The sequence below is a fragment of the Protopterus annectens genome, chromosome 13.part0, assembly GCF_019279795.1.
Source record: "Protopterus annectens isolate FY-2018-M chromosome 13.part0, PAN1.0, whole genome shotgun sequence".
Classification (NCBI taxonomy): domain Eukaryota; kingdom Metazoa; phylum Chordata; order Ceratodontiformes; family Protopteridae; genus Protopterus; species Protopterus annectens.
The window spans coordinates 1,179,337,770-1,179,355,340 of record NC_056747.1 but is presented as its reverse complement, the minus strand read 5'-3'; positions in this window follow the sequence as shown (position 1 = coordinate 1,179,355,340).

Below are 17,571 nucleotides of genomic sequence, written 5' to 3'. Positions count from 1 at the left end.
TGCACATTCGCATTGCTAGGTTATACACACATTGCCATCATGTCACTGTGTATGTAGCTAGAGATTTAAAGAACATGCACACATTGCCATCATGTCACTGTGTATGTAGATAGAGGTTTTAAGAAAATGCACACATTGCCATTTCCAAGTTATACACACAATGCCATCATGTCACTGTGTATGAAGCTAGAGGTTTAAAAAAATGCAAACATTGCCATCATGTCACTGTGTATATAGCTAGCGATTTAAAGAAAATGCACACATTCCCATTGCCAGGTTATACACACATTGCCATAATCTCACTGTGTATGTTGCTAGAGGTTTAAAAAAAATGCACACATTGCCATCAAGTCACTGTGCAGGTAGCTAGAGCTTTAAAGAAAATGCACACATGCCATTATGATGGATGTGTATGTAGCTTGAGATTTAAAGAAAATGCACACATTAGTATCATGTCACTGTGTATGTAGCCAGAGGTTTAAAGAAAATGCACACATTGCCATCATGTGACTGTATATGTAGCTAGAGATGTAAAGAAAATACACACATTCCCATTGCAAAGTTATACACACATTGCCATCATGTCACTATGTATGTAGCTAAAGGTTTAAAAAAATACACACATTGCCATTGTCAAGTTATATACACATTGCCATGTTGCTGTGTATGTTGCTAGAGGTTTAAAGGGAATGCACACATTGCCATCATGTCACTGTGTATGTAGCTAAATATTTAAAGAAAAGGAACACATTGCCATCATGTCACTGTGTATGTAGCTAGAGATTTAAAGAAAATGTACACATTGCCATTGTGTCACTGTTTATGTAGCTCAAGGTTTAAAGTAAATGCACACATTGCCATTTCCAAGTTATACACACATTGCCATCATATTACTGTGTATGTAGTTAGAGGTTTAATGAAAATGCACACATTGCCATCATGTCAGTGTGTATGTAGCTAAAGTTTTAAAGAAAATGCACACATTGCCATCATGTCACTGTGTATGTAGCTAGAAATTTATAGAAAATGCAAACATTGCTATTGCCAAGTTATACACACATCACTATCATGTCACTATGTACATAGCAAGAGGTTTAAAGAAAATGCACACATTGTCATTGTGTCACTGTGTATGTAGCTAGGGGTTTAAAAAATGCACACATTCCCTTTGCCAAGGTATACACACAGTGCCATCATGTCACTGTGTATGTAGCTAAGGGTTTAAAAAAATGCACACATTCCCATTGCCAAGTTATACACACAGTGCCTTCATGTCACTGTGTATGTACCTAGAGGTTTCAAGAAAATGCACACATTGCCTTCTTGTCACCTTGCAGGGAGCTAGATGTTTAAAGAAAATTCACACATTGCCATTGACAAGTTATACACACATTGCCATAATGTCACTGTGTATGTAACTTGAGGTTTAAGGAAAATGCACACATTGCCATCATGTCACTGTGTATGTAGCCAGAGATTAAAAAAAAAAGGCATACATTGCCATCATGTCACTGTGTATGTAGCTAGAGATTTAAAGAAAATGCATACATTGCCATCATGTCACTGTGGATGTAGATAGAGGTTTTAAGAAAATGCACACATTGCCATTTCCAAGTTATACACACATTGCCATATCACTGTGTATGAAGCTAGAGGTTTAAAGAAAATGCAAACATTGGCATCATGTCACTGTGTATGTAACTAGAGGTTTAAGGAAAATGCACACATTGCCTTCATGTCACTGTGTATGTAGCTAGATGTTTAAAGAAAATGCACACATTGCCATCATGTCACTGTGTATATAGCTAGCGATTTAAAGAAAATGCACACATTCCCATTGCCAGGTTATACACACATTGCCATAATCTCACTGTGTATGTTGCTAGAGGTTTAAAGAAAATGTACACATTGTCATTGCCAAGTTATACACACATTGCCATTATATCACTTTGCATGTAGCTAGAGGTTTAAAGAAAATGCACACATTGCCAACATGTCACTGTGTATGTAATTAGAGGTTTAAAGAAAATGCACACATTGCCATCACATCACTGTATATGTAGCTAGAGATTTATAGAGAATGCAAACATTGCCATTGCCAAGTTATACACACATCGCTATCATGTCACTGTGTACGTAGCTAGAGGTTTAAAGAAAATGCACACATTGCCATCATGTCACTGTGTATGTAGCTAGAGGTTTAAAGAAAATGCACACATTCCCATTGCCAAGTTATACACACAGTGCCATCATGTCACTGTGTATGTAGCTAGAGATTTAAAGAAAATGCACACATTGCCATAAAATCAAAGTGTATGTTGTAAAGGCTTAAAGAAAATGCACACATTGCCATAGCAAAGTTATACACACATTGCCATAATATCACTAAGTGTGTAGCTATAGATTTAAAAAAAATGCACACATTGCCATTGCCAAGTTATACACACATTGCCATCATGTCACTGTGTTTTTAGCTAGAGATTTAAGAAAACGCACACATTGCCAAACTGTCACTGTGTATGTAGCTATGGGTAAAAAGAAATTGCACACAGTGCCATCATGTCACTGTGTATATTGCTTGAGATTTAAAGAAAATGCACACATTCCATTGCCAAGTTATACACACATTGTCATTATGTTACTGTGTATGGAGCTAGAGGTGTAAAGAAAATGCACACATTGCCATCATATCACTGTGTAGGTAGCTAGAGGTTTAAAGAAAATGCACACATTGCCACTGAAAAGTTATACACACATTGCCATAATGTCACTGTGTATGCAGCTTGAGGATTAAAGGAAAGGTACACATTGCCATCATGTCACTGTGTATGTAGCTAGAGACTTAAAGAAAATGTACACATTGCCATTGCCAACTTTTACACACATTGCCATTATGTCACTTTGTATTTAGCTAGAGATATAAAGAAAATGCACACAGTGCCATCATGTCACTGTGTATGCAGCTAGAGGTTTAAAGAAAATGCAGACATTGCCATCATGTCATTGTGTATGTAGCTACAGCTTTAAAGAAAATGCACACATTCCCATTGCCAAGTTATACACACATTGCTATAATGACACTGTGTTTGCAGCTAGAGGTATAAAGAAAATGCATACATTGCCATTACCAAGTTATACACATATTGCCATCATGTCACTGTGTATGTAGCCAGAGGTTTAAAGAAAATGCGTACATTCCCAATGCCAAGTTATGAATACATTGCCATTGTGTCACTGTTCATGTAGCTAGAGGTTTTAAGGAAAGACGCCAACTCCCAATGCAAAATATAACAGACATTGCCATCATGTCACTGTGTATGTAGCTAGAGGTTTAAATAAAATGCACACATTGCTATCTTGTCACTGTGTATGTACCTAGAGGTTTAAATAAAATGCACACATTCCCATTGCCAAGTTATACACACATTGCCATCATGTAACTGTGTATGAAGCTAGAGGTTTAAAGAAAATGCACACATTGCATAATGTCACAGTGTATGCAGCTAGTGGTTTACAGAAAATGCACACATTGCCATTGCCAAGTTATACACACATTTTCATAATGTCACTGTGTATGTAGCTAGAGATTTAAAGAAAATGCACACATTGCCATTGCCAAGTTAAACACACATTGCCATCATGTGACTGTGTTTGTAGCTAGAGATTTAAAGAAAATGCACACATTGCCATTGCCAAATTATACACACATTTCCATTATGTCACAGTGTATGTAGCTAGAGGTTTAAAGAAAATGCACATATTGCCATCATGTCACTGTCTATGTAACTACAAGTTTAACAAAAATGCACACATTGCCATTGCCAACGTATACACACATTGCTATCATGTCACTGTGTATGTAGCTAGAGGTTTAAAGAAAATGCACACATTGCCATCATGTCACTGTCTATAGAGCTAGAGGTTTAAAGAAAATGCACATATTGCCATTGACAAGTTATACACACATTGCCATAATGTCACTGTGCATGTAGCTTCAGGTTTAAAGAAAATGCACACATTGCCATTATGTCACTGTATGTAGCTAGAGATTTAAAGAAAAGGCACACATTGCCATCATGTCACTGTGTATATAGCTAGACATTTAAAGAAAATGTACACATTGCCAAGTTATACACACATTGCCATCATGTCACTGTGTATTTAGCTAGAGATTTAAAGAAAATGCACACATTGCCATCATGTCACTGTGTATGTAGCAGGAGGTTTAAAAAATGCACACATTGCCATCATGTCACTGTGTATGTACTTGAGGTTTAAAGAAAATGCACACATTGCCATCATGTCACTGTCTATAGAGCTAGAGGTTTAAAGAAAATGCACATATTGCCATTGACAAGTTATACACACATTGCCATAATGTCACTGTGCATGTAGCTTCAGGTTTAAAGAAAATGCACACATTGCCATCATGTCACTGTGTATATAGCTAGACATTTAAAGAAAATGTACACATTGCCATTGCCAAGTTATACACACATTGCCATCATGTCACTGTGTATTTAGCTAGAGATTTAAAGAAATGGCACACATTCCCATTGCTAGTAAAACACACATTGCTATCATGTCACTGTGTATGTAGCTGGAGATTTAAAGAAAATGCACACATTGACATCCTATCACTGTGTATGTAACTATAGGTAAAAAGAAATTGCAGACAGTGCCACCATGTCACTGTGTATATTGCTTGAGATTTAAAGAAAATGCACAAATTGCCATCATGACAATGTGTATGTAGCTAGAGGTTTAAAGAAAATGCACCCATTGCCATTGCAAGTTATATACACATTGCCATTATGTCACAGTGTACGGAGCTAGAGGTTTAAAGAAAATGCACACATTGCCATCATGTCACTGTGTAGGTAGCTAGAGATTTCATGAAAATGAACACATTTCTATTACCAAGTTATACACACATTGCCATCATGTCACTGTGTATGTAGCTAGAGGTTTAAAGAAAAAGCACACATTGATATTGCCAAGTTATGCACACATTGCCATCATGTCACTGTGTATGTAGCTATAGGTTTAAAGAAAATGCACACATTGCCATCATGGCACTGTGTATGTAGTTAGAGGTTTAAAGAAAATGCACACAGTGCCATTGTGTCACTGTGTATGCAGCTAGTGTTTTAAAGAAAATGCACACATTGCCATCATGGCACTGTGTGTGTAGTTAGAGGTTTAAAGAAAATGCACGCATTGCCATTGAAAAGGTATACACACATTGCCATAATGTCACTGTGTATACAGCTTGAGGATTAAAGGAAAGGCACACATTACCATCATGTCACTGTGTATGTAGCTAGAGATTTAAAGAAAATGCACACAGTGCCATCGTGTCACTGTGTATGCATCTAGAGGTTTAAAGAAAATGCACACATTGCCATCATGTCACTGTGTATGTAGCTAGAGGTTTAAAGAAAATGCACACATTCCCATTGCCAAGTTATACACACATTGCCATAATGACACTGTGTATGTAGCTGGAGATTTACAGAAAATGCAGACATTGCCATCATGTCATTGTGTAAGGAGCTAGAGGTTTAAAGAAAATGCACATATTGTCACTGCCAGGTTATACACACATTGCCATAATGCCACTGTGTTTGCAGCTAGAGATTTAAAGAAAATGCACACATTGCCATAATCTCACTGTGTATGTTGCTAGAAGTTTAAAGAAAATGCACAAATTACCATTGTGTCACCGTGTATGTAAATAGAGTTTTAAAGAAAATGCACACATTCCCATTTCCAAATTATACACACAGTGCCATCATGTCACTGTGTATTCAGCTAGAGGTTTAAAAAATGCACACATTGCCATAATGTCACTCTGTATGTAGCTAGAGATTTAAAGAAAATGCACACAGTGCCATCATGTCATTTTGTATGTAGCTAGAGATTTAAAGAAAATGCACACATTGCCAGCATGTCACTGTGCATGTAGCTAGAGGTATAAAGAAAATGCATACATTGCCATTACCAAGTTATACACACATTGCCATCATGTCACTGTGTACGCAGCTAGAGGTTTAAAGAAAATGCACACATTCCCAATGCCAAGTTATGAACACATTGCCATTGTGTCACTGTCTATGTAGCTAGAGGTTTAAAGAAAAGACACCAACTCCCAATGCAAAATATAACAGACATTGCCATCATGTCACTGTGTATGTAGCTAGAGGTTTAAATAAAATGCACACATTCCCATTGCCAAGTTATACACACATTGCCATCATGTCACTGTGTATGTAGCTAGAGATTTAAAGAAATGGCACACATTCCCATTGCCAAGTTAAACACACATTGCCATCGTGTCACTGTGTATGTAGGTAGAGGTTTAAAGAAAATGCACAAATTCCCAAAGCCAAATATAACACACTTTGCCATCATGTCACTGTGTTTTTAGCTAGAGGTTTAAATAAAATGCACACATTGCCATCTTGTCACTGTGTATGTACCTAGAGGTTTAAATCAAATGAACACATTCCCATTGCCAAGTTATATACACATTGCCATCATGTCACTGTGTATGTAGCTAGAGATTTAAAGAAAATGCACACCTTGCAATTACCAAGTTATACACACATTGCCATCATGTCACTGTGCATGAAGCTAGAGGTTTAAAGAAAATGCACACATTGCCATAATGTCACTCTGTATGCAGCTAGAGGTTTACAGAAAATGCACACATTGCCATCGCCAGGTTAGACACACAGTCTTCTAATGTCACTGTGTATGTAGCTAGAGATTTAAAGAAAATGCAGACATTGCCATCGACAAGTTATACACACATTGGCATCATGTCACAGTTTATGTAGCTAGAGATTTAAAGAAAATGCAAACATTGCCATTGCCAAGTTAAACACACATTACCATCATGTCACTGGGTATTTAGCTAGAGGTTTAAAGAAAATGCACACAGTGCTATCATGTAAGTATGCATGTCGCTTGAGTTATAAAGAAAATGCACACATTAATATCATGTCACATGATTAGCAATACTGAGGACTTTTTGGATGAATGTAAGAATTTAAAAGACATGTTCCTTAATAGAGCCTATCCATACGAATTTATAGATAATATTTTGGAGGAGGTTAAAGTTAAGAGGAATAATGGTTTTTATAAACCAATATTATTGAAAGTCACCTCTAACATTACTCCCATTACAAGCCCTACCTTATATATTTTACACCCAATGGGCGAGGAAGATTTAATGTTACCTTTTGAATATAGTCTTACCCTTACTTATTGCTCCAATTTTACTTTATTAATGAATATTTTTTTTAAAAAATTGGAGCATTTTAAAAGAAAATAAAGACCTAACATCTAGGGTGGGTACTTTGCAAAAATTACAGTTAGGCATGATATGAATTTTAAACAACTTTTAGATGGTATCAATAATAGATCTAACCTTACCTTGGGTCAAAAGAAAATGACCACTTGTGGTAATTGCCCTTATTGTAAGTTAATAATTGTAGGGAATTCTATTAGGATACAGGAATTTGTATTAAAAAGTAAATTTAAGACCAATTGCAATTCTAAGATGGTTGTGTATGTGGCCAAATGCCAGTTATGCCCATGTTTTTATGTGGGAAAAACCATTTGACGGCTTAGGGACAGGATATATGAGCATATTTATAATATTAAGAAAGGATCTCTTGATAATGCCCTTGCCAGACATATTTCTGAATGTCCTACACATAATTTTAAATTCTGGATAGTAGATCAATTGCTATCCAATATTAGAGGTGGCCCCATTGAATTGCAATTAGAGCGTTTGGAACTATTATGGCAAATTAAATTGTTTTCCTATTGTTTGCCTGGCTTGAACGATGTCTGTTCAATTATGCCTATTTTAAAATTACGAAGTTTAACTAGGTAGTGAACATTTTACACCATCTTAAAGATTTTTCCATTTTATTTGTTAAAGTTTCAACATAGTTGATTATTGTGGAAAATTATATAGAATTTATAGGACTATTTACTGATAATATTATTGGTAATTATAATAATAATATTTATTTTTTAATTATTATGTATTTTATACAATAATATAAATTTTAGAAGGTTTCTTACTCCTTGGGTAATGTGAGGGATTGTGGAACATTGTTGCTATAATGATTTTGGTTTTTTGCTTAATGTTTTTTTTCATTATAATGATCTTGGTTTTTATGTCTTGAATTTATGAATGTATATGATATATTTGAATCTAAGATATATATCTAATATGTCTTATTTAAAAAAAAAGTTATTTTAAAATGCATTTTTTCTGATGCTGTACCTTTAAAGCAGAATTGAACAAGGGGCGTAATATCAGCTGACCTGAGAAAGTTATATTAACGATGTGGTTTCATCTGTTTGGTTCTCTGAAGAAGTTTGTACATTGTGTGTACGAAAAGCACTTAAGTGTATTTGGTGTACTTAAAGTTAATAATAAAATAATTTCCTACGGACTTTCTGGACTGCCTTTTGGTTTTACCAGCTTAGTTTTCGTTTTTGGTTTTAAGAAAATGCACACATTCCCATTTCAAAGTTATGCACACATTGCAATGTCACTCTGTATGAAGCTAGAGGTTTAAAGAAAATGCAAACATTGCCATCATGTCACTGTGTATGTAACTAGAGGATTAAATAAAATGCACACACTGCCTTCATGTCACTGTGTATGTAGCTAGAGGTTTAAAGAAAATGCACACATTCCCATCATGTCACTGTGTATGTAGCTGGAGATTTAAAGAAAATGCACACATTCCCATTTCCAGGTTATACACACATTGCTCACTGTGTATTTTTCTAGAGGTTTAAAGAAAATGCAAACATTGCCATCAGGTCACTGTGCATGTAGCTAGAGGTTTAAAGAAAATGCACACATTCCCATTGCCAAGGTATACACACATTGCAATCATGTCACTGTGTTTGTAGCTAGAGATTTAAAGAAAATGCACACATTACCATCATGTCACTGTGTTTGTAGCTAGAGATTTAAAGAAAATGCACACATTACCATCATGTCACTGTGTATGGAACTAAAGGTTTAAGGAAAATGCACACAGTGCCATCATGTCACTGTGCATGTAGCTTGATATTTAAAGACAATGCACACAATAATATAATGTCACTGTGTATGTAGCCAGAGGTTTAAAGTAAATCCACACAATGCCATCATGTGACTGTGTATGTAGCTAGAGATGTAAAGAAAATGCACACATTCCCATTACCAAATTATACACACATTGCCATCATGTCACTGTGTATGTAGCTAGAGGTTTAACATATGCACACATTGCCATTGCCAAGTTATATACACATTGCCATCATGTTGCTGTGTATGTAGCTAGAGGTTTAAAGAAAATGCACAAATTGCCATCATGTCACTGTGTATGTAGCTAAAATTTAAAGAAAAGGCACACATTGCCATCATGTCACTGTGTATGTAGCTAGAGATTTAAAGAAATGCACACATTGCATTGTGTCACTGTTCATGTAGCTCGAGGTTTAAAGAAAATGCACACATTGCCATTTCCAAGTTATGCACACATTCCCATCATATAATTGTGTATGTAGTTAGAGATTTAAAGAATATGCATACATTGCCATCATGTCACTGTGTATGTAGCTATAGTTTTAAAGAAAATGCACACATTGCCATCATGTCATATGTATGTAGCTAGAGATTTATAGAAAATGCAAACATTACTATGGCCAAGTTATACACACATCACTATCATGTCACTGTGTACGTAGCAAGACGTTTAAAGAAAATGCACACACTGTCTTCATGTCACTGTGTATGTAGCTAGGGGTTTAAAGAAAATGCACACATTGCCTTCTTGTCACCGTGTAGGGAGCTAGATGTTTAAAGAAAATGCACAGATTGCCATTGACAAGTTATATACACATTGCCATAATGCCAATGTGTATGTAACTTGAGATTCAAGGAAAATGCACACATTGTCATCATGTCACTGTGTATGTAGCCAGAGATTTAAAAAAAAGGCACACATTGCCATCATGTCACTGTGTATGCAGATAGAGGTTTTAAGAAAATGCACTCTTTGCCATTTCCAAGTTATACACACATTGCCATGTCACTGTGTATGAAGCTAGAGGTTTAAAGAAAATGCAAACATTGCCATCATGTCACTGTGTATGTAACTAGAGATTTAAAGAAAATGCACACACTGCCTTCATGTCCCTGTGTATGTAGCTAGAGGTATAAAGAAAATGCATACATTGCCATCATGTCACTGTGTATATAGCTAGAGATTTAAAGAAAATGCACACATTCGCATTGCCAGGTTATACACACATTGCCATAATCTCACTGTGTATGTTGCTAAAGGTTTAAAGAAAATGCACACATTGCCATCAAGTCACTGTGCATATAGCCAGAGGTTTAAAGAAAATGCACACATTCCCATTGTCAAGGTATACACACACTGCAATCATGACACTGTGTATGTAGCTAGAGGTTTAAAGAAAATGCACACATTCCTATTGCCAATGTATACACACATTGGTATGATTTCACTGTGTATGTTGCTAAAGGTTTAAAGAAGATGCACACATTGCCATCATGGCATTGTGTATGTAGCTAGAGATTTAAAGAAAATGCACACATTGCCCTCATGTCACTGTGTATGTAGCTACAGGTTTAAAGAAAATACACATTACCATTGCCAAGTTATACACAAATTGCCATCATGTCACTGTGTGTGTAGCTAGATATTTAAAGAAAATGCAGACATTGCCATAGACAAGTTATAAGCACATTGCCATCATGTCACAGTTTATGTAGCTAGAGATTTAAAGAAAATGCAAACATTGCCATTGCCAAGTTATACACTCATTACCATCATGTCACTGTGTTTGTAGCTAGAGATTTAAAGAAAATGCACACATTACCATCATGTCACTGTGTATGGAGCTAGTGGTTTAAAGAAAATGCACACAGTGCCATCATGTCATTGTGTATGTAGCTACAGGTTTAAAGAAAATTCACACATTTCCATTGCCAAGTTATACACACAGTGCCATCATGTCACTGTGTATGTACCGAGAGGTTTCAAGAAAATGCACACATTGCCTTCATGTCACCATGTAGGGAGCTAGATGTTTAAAGAAAATGCACACATTGCCATTGACAAGTTATACACACATTGCCATAATGTTGCTATGTATGTAACCTGAGGTTTAAGGAAAATGCACAAATTGCCATCATGTCACTGTGTATGTAGCCAGAGATTTTCAAAAAAGGCACACATTGCCATCATGTCACTGTGTATGTAGCTAGAGATTTAAAGAAAATATACACATTGCCATTGCCAAGTTATACACACATTGCCATCATGTCACTGTGTATGTAGCTAGAGATTTAAAGAACATGCACACATTGCCATCATGTCACTGTGTATGTAGATAGAGGTTTTAAGAAAATGCACACATTGCCATTTCCAAGTTATACACACATTGCCCTGACACAGTCTATGAAGCTAGAGGTTTAAAAAAATGCAAACATTGCCATCGTGTCACTGTGGATATAACTAGAGGTTTAAAGAAAATGCACACACTGCCTTCATGTCACTGTGCATGTAGCTAGATGTTTAAAGAAAATGCACACATTGCCATCATGTCACTGTGTATATAGCTAGCGATTTAAAGAAAATGCACACATTCCAATTGCCAGGTTATACACACATTGCCATAATCTCACTGTGTATGTTGCTAGAGGTTTAAAGAAAATGCACACATTGCCATCAAGTCACTGTGCAGGTAGCTAGAGGTTTAAAGAAAATGCACACATTCCCATTGCCAAGGTATACACACATTGCTATCATGTCATTGTGTTTGTAACTGGAGATTTAAAGAAAATGCACACATTACCATCATGTCACTGTGTATGGAGCTAGAGGTTTAAAGAAAATGCACACATGCCATCATGTCACTGTTTATGTAGCTTGAGATTTAAAGAAAATGCACACATTAATATGTCCCTGTGTATGTAGCCAGAGGTTTAAAGAAAATGCACACATTGCCACCATGTGACTGTGTATGTAGCTAGAGATGTAAAGAAAATGAACACATTCCCATTGCAAAGTTAAACACACATTGCCATCATGTCACTGTGTATGTAGCTAGAGGTTTAAAGAAAATGGACACATTGCCATCATGTCACTGTATATGTAGCTAGAGATTTATAGAAAATGCAAACATTGCCATTGCCAAGTTATACACACATCGCTATCATGTCACTGTGTACGTAGCTAGAGGTTTAAAGAAAATGCACACATTGTCATCATGTCACTGTGTATGTAGCTAGGGGTTTAAATAAAATGCACACATTCCCTTTGCCAAGTTATACACACAGTGCCATCATGTCACTGTGTATGTAGCTACAGGTTTAAAAAAATGCACACATTCCCATTGCCAAGTTATACACACAGTGCCGTCATGTCACCGTGTATGTACCGAGAGGTTTCAAGAAAATGCACACATAGCCTTCTTGTCACCGTGTAGGGAGATAGATGTTTAAAGAAAATTCACACATTGCCAATGACAAGTTATACACACATTGCCATAATGTCACTGTGTATGCAACTTGAGGTTTAAGGAAAATGCACATATTGCCATCATGTCACTGTGTATGTAGCTGGAGATTTAAAAAAAATATATACACATTGCTATTGCCAGGTTATACCCACATTGCCATCATGTCACTGTGTATGTTGCTAGAGATTTAAAGAAAATGCATACATTGCCTTTATGTCACTGTGCATGTAGATAGAGTTTTTAAGAAAATGCACACATTGCCATTTCCAAGCTATACACACATTGCTATGTCACTGTGTATGAAGCTAGAGGTTTAGAAAAATGAAAACATTGCCATCATGTCACTGTGTATGTAACAAGAGGTTTAAAGAACATGTACACACTGCCTTCATGTCACTGTGTATGTAGCTAGAGGTTTAAAGAAAATGCACATATTGCCATCATGTCACTGTGTATATAGCTAGAGGTTTAAAGAAAATGCACACATTCCTATTGCCAATGTATACACACATTGGCATCATGTCACTGTGTATTTTGCTAAAGGTTTAAAGAAGATGAACACATCGCCATCATGTCACTGTGTATGTAGCTAGAGGTTTAAAGAAAATTCAAATTACCATTGCCAAGTTATACACAAATTGCCATTATGTCACAGTGTATGTAGCTAGATATTTAAAGAAAATGCACACATTGCCATTGCCAAGTTATGCACACATTGCCATAACGTACCTTTGTGTGTAGCTAGAGCTTGAAAGAAAATACACACGTTCCCATCATGTCACTGTGTATATAGCTAGAGATTTAAAGAAAATACATAGATTTGTATTGCCAAGTTATTCACGCATTGCCATCATGTCACTGTGTATGTAGCTAGAGGTTTAAAAAAATGCACACATTGCCATCATGTCACTGTTTATTTAGCTAGAGGTTTAAATAAAATGCACACATTGCTATCATATCACTTTTTATGTAGCTAGAAATTTAAAGAAAATGCATACATTCTAATTGCCAAGTTAAAAACCAATTGCCATGTCACTATGTATTTAGCTACTGGTTTAAATGTCACTGTGTATGTATCTAGGGCTTTAAAGGAAATGCATATATTACCTTTGCCAAGTTATACATACATTGCCATCATGTCACTGTGTATGTAGCAAGAGATTTAAATAAAATGCACACATTGCCATCATGTCATGGTGTATGTAGCTAGAGATTTAAAGAAAATGCATACATTGCCATCATGTCAAGGTGTGTGTAGCTAGAGGTTTAAAGAAAATGCACACATTCCCATTGCCAAGTTATACACACATTGCCATAATGTCACTCTGTATGTACTTGAGGTTTAAAGAAAATGCACACATTGCCATCATGTCACTGTGTATGTACTTGAGGTTTAAAGAAAATGCACACATTGCCATCGCCAAGTTAGACATACATTCTTCTAATGTCACTGTGTATGTAGCTAGAGATTTAAAGAAAATGCAGACATTGCCATCGACAAGTTATACACACATTGCCATCATGTCACAGTTTATGTAGCTAGAGATTTAAAGAAAATGCAAACATTGCCATTGCCAAGTTAAACACACATTGCCATCATGTCACTGTGTTTGTAGCTAGAGATTTAAAGAAAATGCACACATTACCATCATGTCACTGGGTATGGAGCTAGAGGTTTAAAGAAAATGCACACAGTGCTATCATGTCACTATGCATGTCGCTTGAGATTTAAAGAAAATGCACAAATTAATATCATGTCACTGTGTATGTAGCCAGAGGTTTAAAAAATGCACACATTGCCATCATGTGACTGTGTATGTAGCTACAGATGTAAAGAAAATGCACACATTGCCATTGCCAAGTTATACACACATTGCCATCATGTCACTGTGAATGTAGCTAGAGGTTTAAAAAAAGTACACATTGCCATTTCCAAGTTACACACACATTGCCATCATGTCACTGTGTATTTAGCTAGATATTTAAATAAAATGCACACATTGACATTGTGTCACTGTGGATGTAGCTCAAGGATTAAAGAAAATGCACACATTGCCATTTCCAAGTTAAACACACATTGCCATCACATCACTGTGTATGTAGTTAGAGGTATAAAGAAAATGCACATATTGCCATCACATCACTGTGTATGTAGTTAGAGGTATATAGAAAATGCACACATTGCTATCATGTTACTGTGTATGAGGCAAGAGACTTAAAGAAAATGCACACATTGCCACCATGTCACTGTATGTAGCCATTTCCAAGTTAAACACACATTGCCATCACATCACTGTGTATGTAGTTAGAGGTATAAAGAAAATGCACACATTGCCATCACATCACTGTATATGTAGTTAGAGGTTTAAAGAAAATGCACAGATTGCCATTTCCAAGTAATACACACATTGCCATGTCACTGTGTATGAAGCTAGAGGTTTAAAGAAAATGCAAACATTGCCATCATGTCACTGTGTATGTAGCTAGGGGGTTAAAGAAAATGCACACATTCCCATTGCCAAGTTATACACACAATGCCATCATGTCACTGTGTATGTACCGAGAGGTTTCAAGAAAATGCACACATTGCCTTCATGTCACCATGTAGGGAGTTAGATGTTTAAAGAAAATGCACACATTGCCATTGACAAGTTATACACACATTGCCAAAATGTCACTGTGTATGTAACTTGAAGTTTAAAAAAATGCACAAATTGCCATCATCTCACTGTGTATGTAGCCAGAGATTTTTAAAAAAGGCACACATCGCCATCATGTCACTGTGTATGTAGCTAGAGATTTAAAGAAAATATACACATTGCCATTGCTAAGTTATACACACATTGCCATCAGGTCACTGTGTATGTAGCAAAAGATTGAAAGAAAATGCACACATTGCCATCATGTCACTGTATATGTAGATAGAGGTTTAAAGAAAATTTACAGATTGACATTTCCAAGTAATACACACATTGCCATGTCACTGTGTATGAAGCGCGAGGTTTAAAAGATTGAAAGAAAATGCACACATTGCCATCAGGTCACTGTGTATGTAGCAAAAGATTGAAAGAAAATGCACACATTGCCATCACATCACTGTGTATGTAGTTAGAGGTTTAAAGAAAATGCACACATTGCCATCATGTCACTGTGTATGTAGCTAGGGGTTTAAAGAAAATGCACACATTCCCATTGCCAATGTATACACACATTGGCATCATGTCACTGTGTATGTTGCTAAAGGTTTAAAGAAGATGCACACATTGCCATCATATCACCGTGTATGTAGCTAGCGGTTTAAAGAAAATACACATTACCATTGCCAAGTTATACACACATTGCCATCTTGTCTCTGTGTATGTAGCTAGATATTTAAAGAAAATGCACACCTTGCAATTACCAAGTTATACACACATTGCCATCATGTAACTTTGTGTGTAGCTAGAGCTTGAAAGAAAATGCACACTTTCCCATCATGTCACTGTGTATGTAGCTAGAGATTTAAAGAGAATGCATACATTTCTATTGCCAGGTTATTCACACATTGCCATCATGTCACTGTGTATGTAGCTAGTGGTTTAAAAAAATGCACACATTACCATCATGTCACTGTTTATTTAGCTAGAGATTTAAATAAAATGCACACATTGCCACCATTTCACTGTTTATGTAGCTAGAGGTTTAAAGAAAATGCATACTTTCCAATTGCCAAGTTATACACAAATTGCCATCATGTCACTATGTATTTAGCTACAGGTTTAAATAAAATGCATACATTGCCAGCATGCCACTGTGTATGCATTTAGGGCTTTAAAGAAAAAGCACACATTGACTGTGCCAAGTTATACATACATTGCCGTCATGTCACTGTGTATGTAGCTACAGATTTAAAGAAAATGTACACAATGCCATCATATCACTGTGTATGTAGCTAGAGATTTGAATAAAATGCACACATTGCCAGCATGTCATGGTGTATGTAGCTATAGATTTAAAGAAAATGCACACATTGCCATCATGTCACTGTGCATGTAGCTAGAGGTTTAAAGAAAATGCACACATTGCCATTGCAAAGTTATACACACATTGCCATAATATCACTGAGTGTGTAGCTAGAGATTTAAAGAAAATGCACACATAGCCATCATGTCACTGTGTATGTAATAATAGATTTAAAGAAATGCACACATTGCCTTTGGTAAGTTATACACACATTGACATGTCACTGTGTATGTAGCTAGAGTTTAGAAAATGCACACATTGCCATTGTCAAGTTATACACACATTGCCATCATGTCGCTGAGTATGTAGCTAGAGGTTTAAAGAAAATGCACACATTGCCTTTGGTAAGTTATACACACATTGACATGTCACTGTGTATATAGCTAGAGTTTAAAAAATGCACGCATTGCCATTGTCAAGTTATACACACATTGTCATCATGTCACTGTGTATGTAGCTAGAAGTTTAAAGAAAATGCAGACATTGCCATCATGTCACTGTGTATGCATCTAGAGATTTAAAGAAATTGCACACATTGCCATCATGTCACTGTGCATGTAGCTAGAGGTTTAAAGAAAATGCACACATTGCCATCAAATCACTGTGTATGTATCTAAAGGTTTAAAGAAAATGCACATCTTCCCATTGCAACCTTATGCACACATTGCTATAAAATCACTGGGTGTGTAGCTACAGCTTTAAAGAAAATGCACACATTCCCATTGCCAAGTTATACACAAATTGCAATCATGTCACTGTTTATGTAGCTAGAGGTTTAAAGAAAATGCACACATTGCCATTGCCAAGTTAAACGTACATTGCCATCATATAAATCCAAACTGCAAAACAATGTAGGGAAAAGATCAACTGGTATGTAAAATACAGCAATGTAGAAAAGCCAAAAACATACCAGTTGTTCATGGTAGAGGTGGTTCCAAAACTTTAATAAAATTATCAAAGTAAAAACTCTAACCAGCTTTTAGTCATATCATTGTT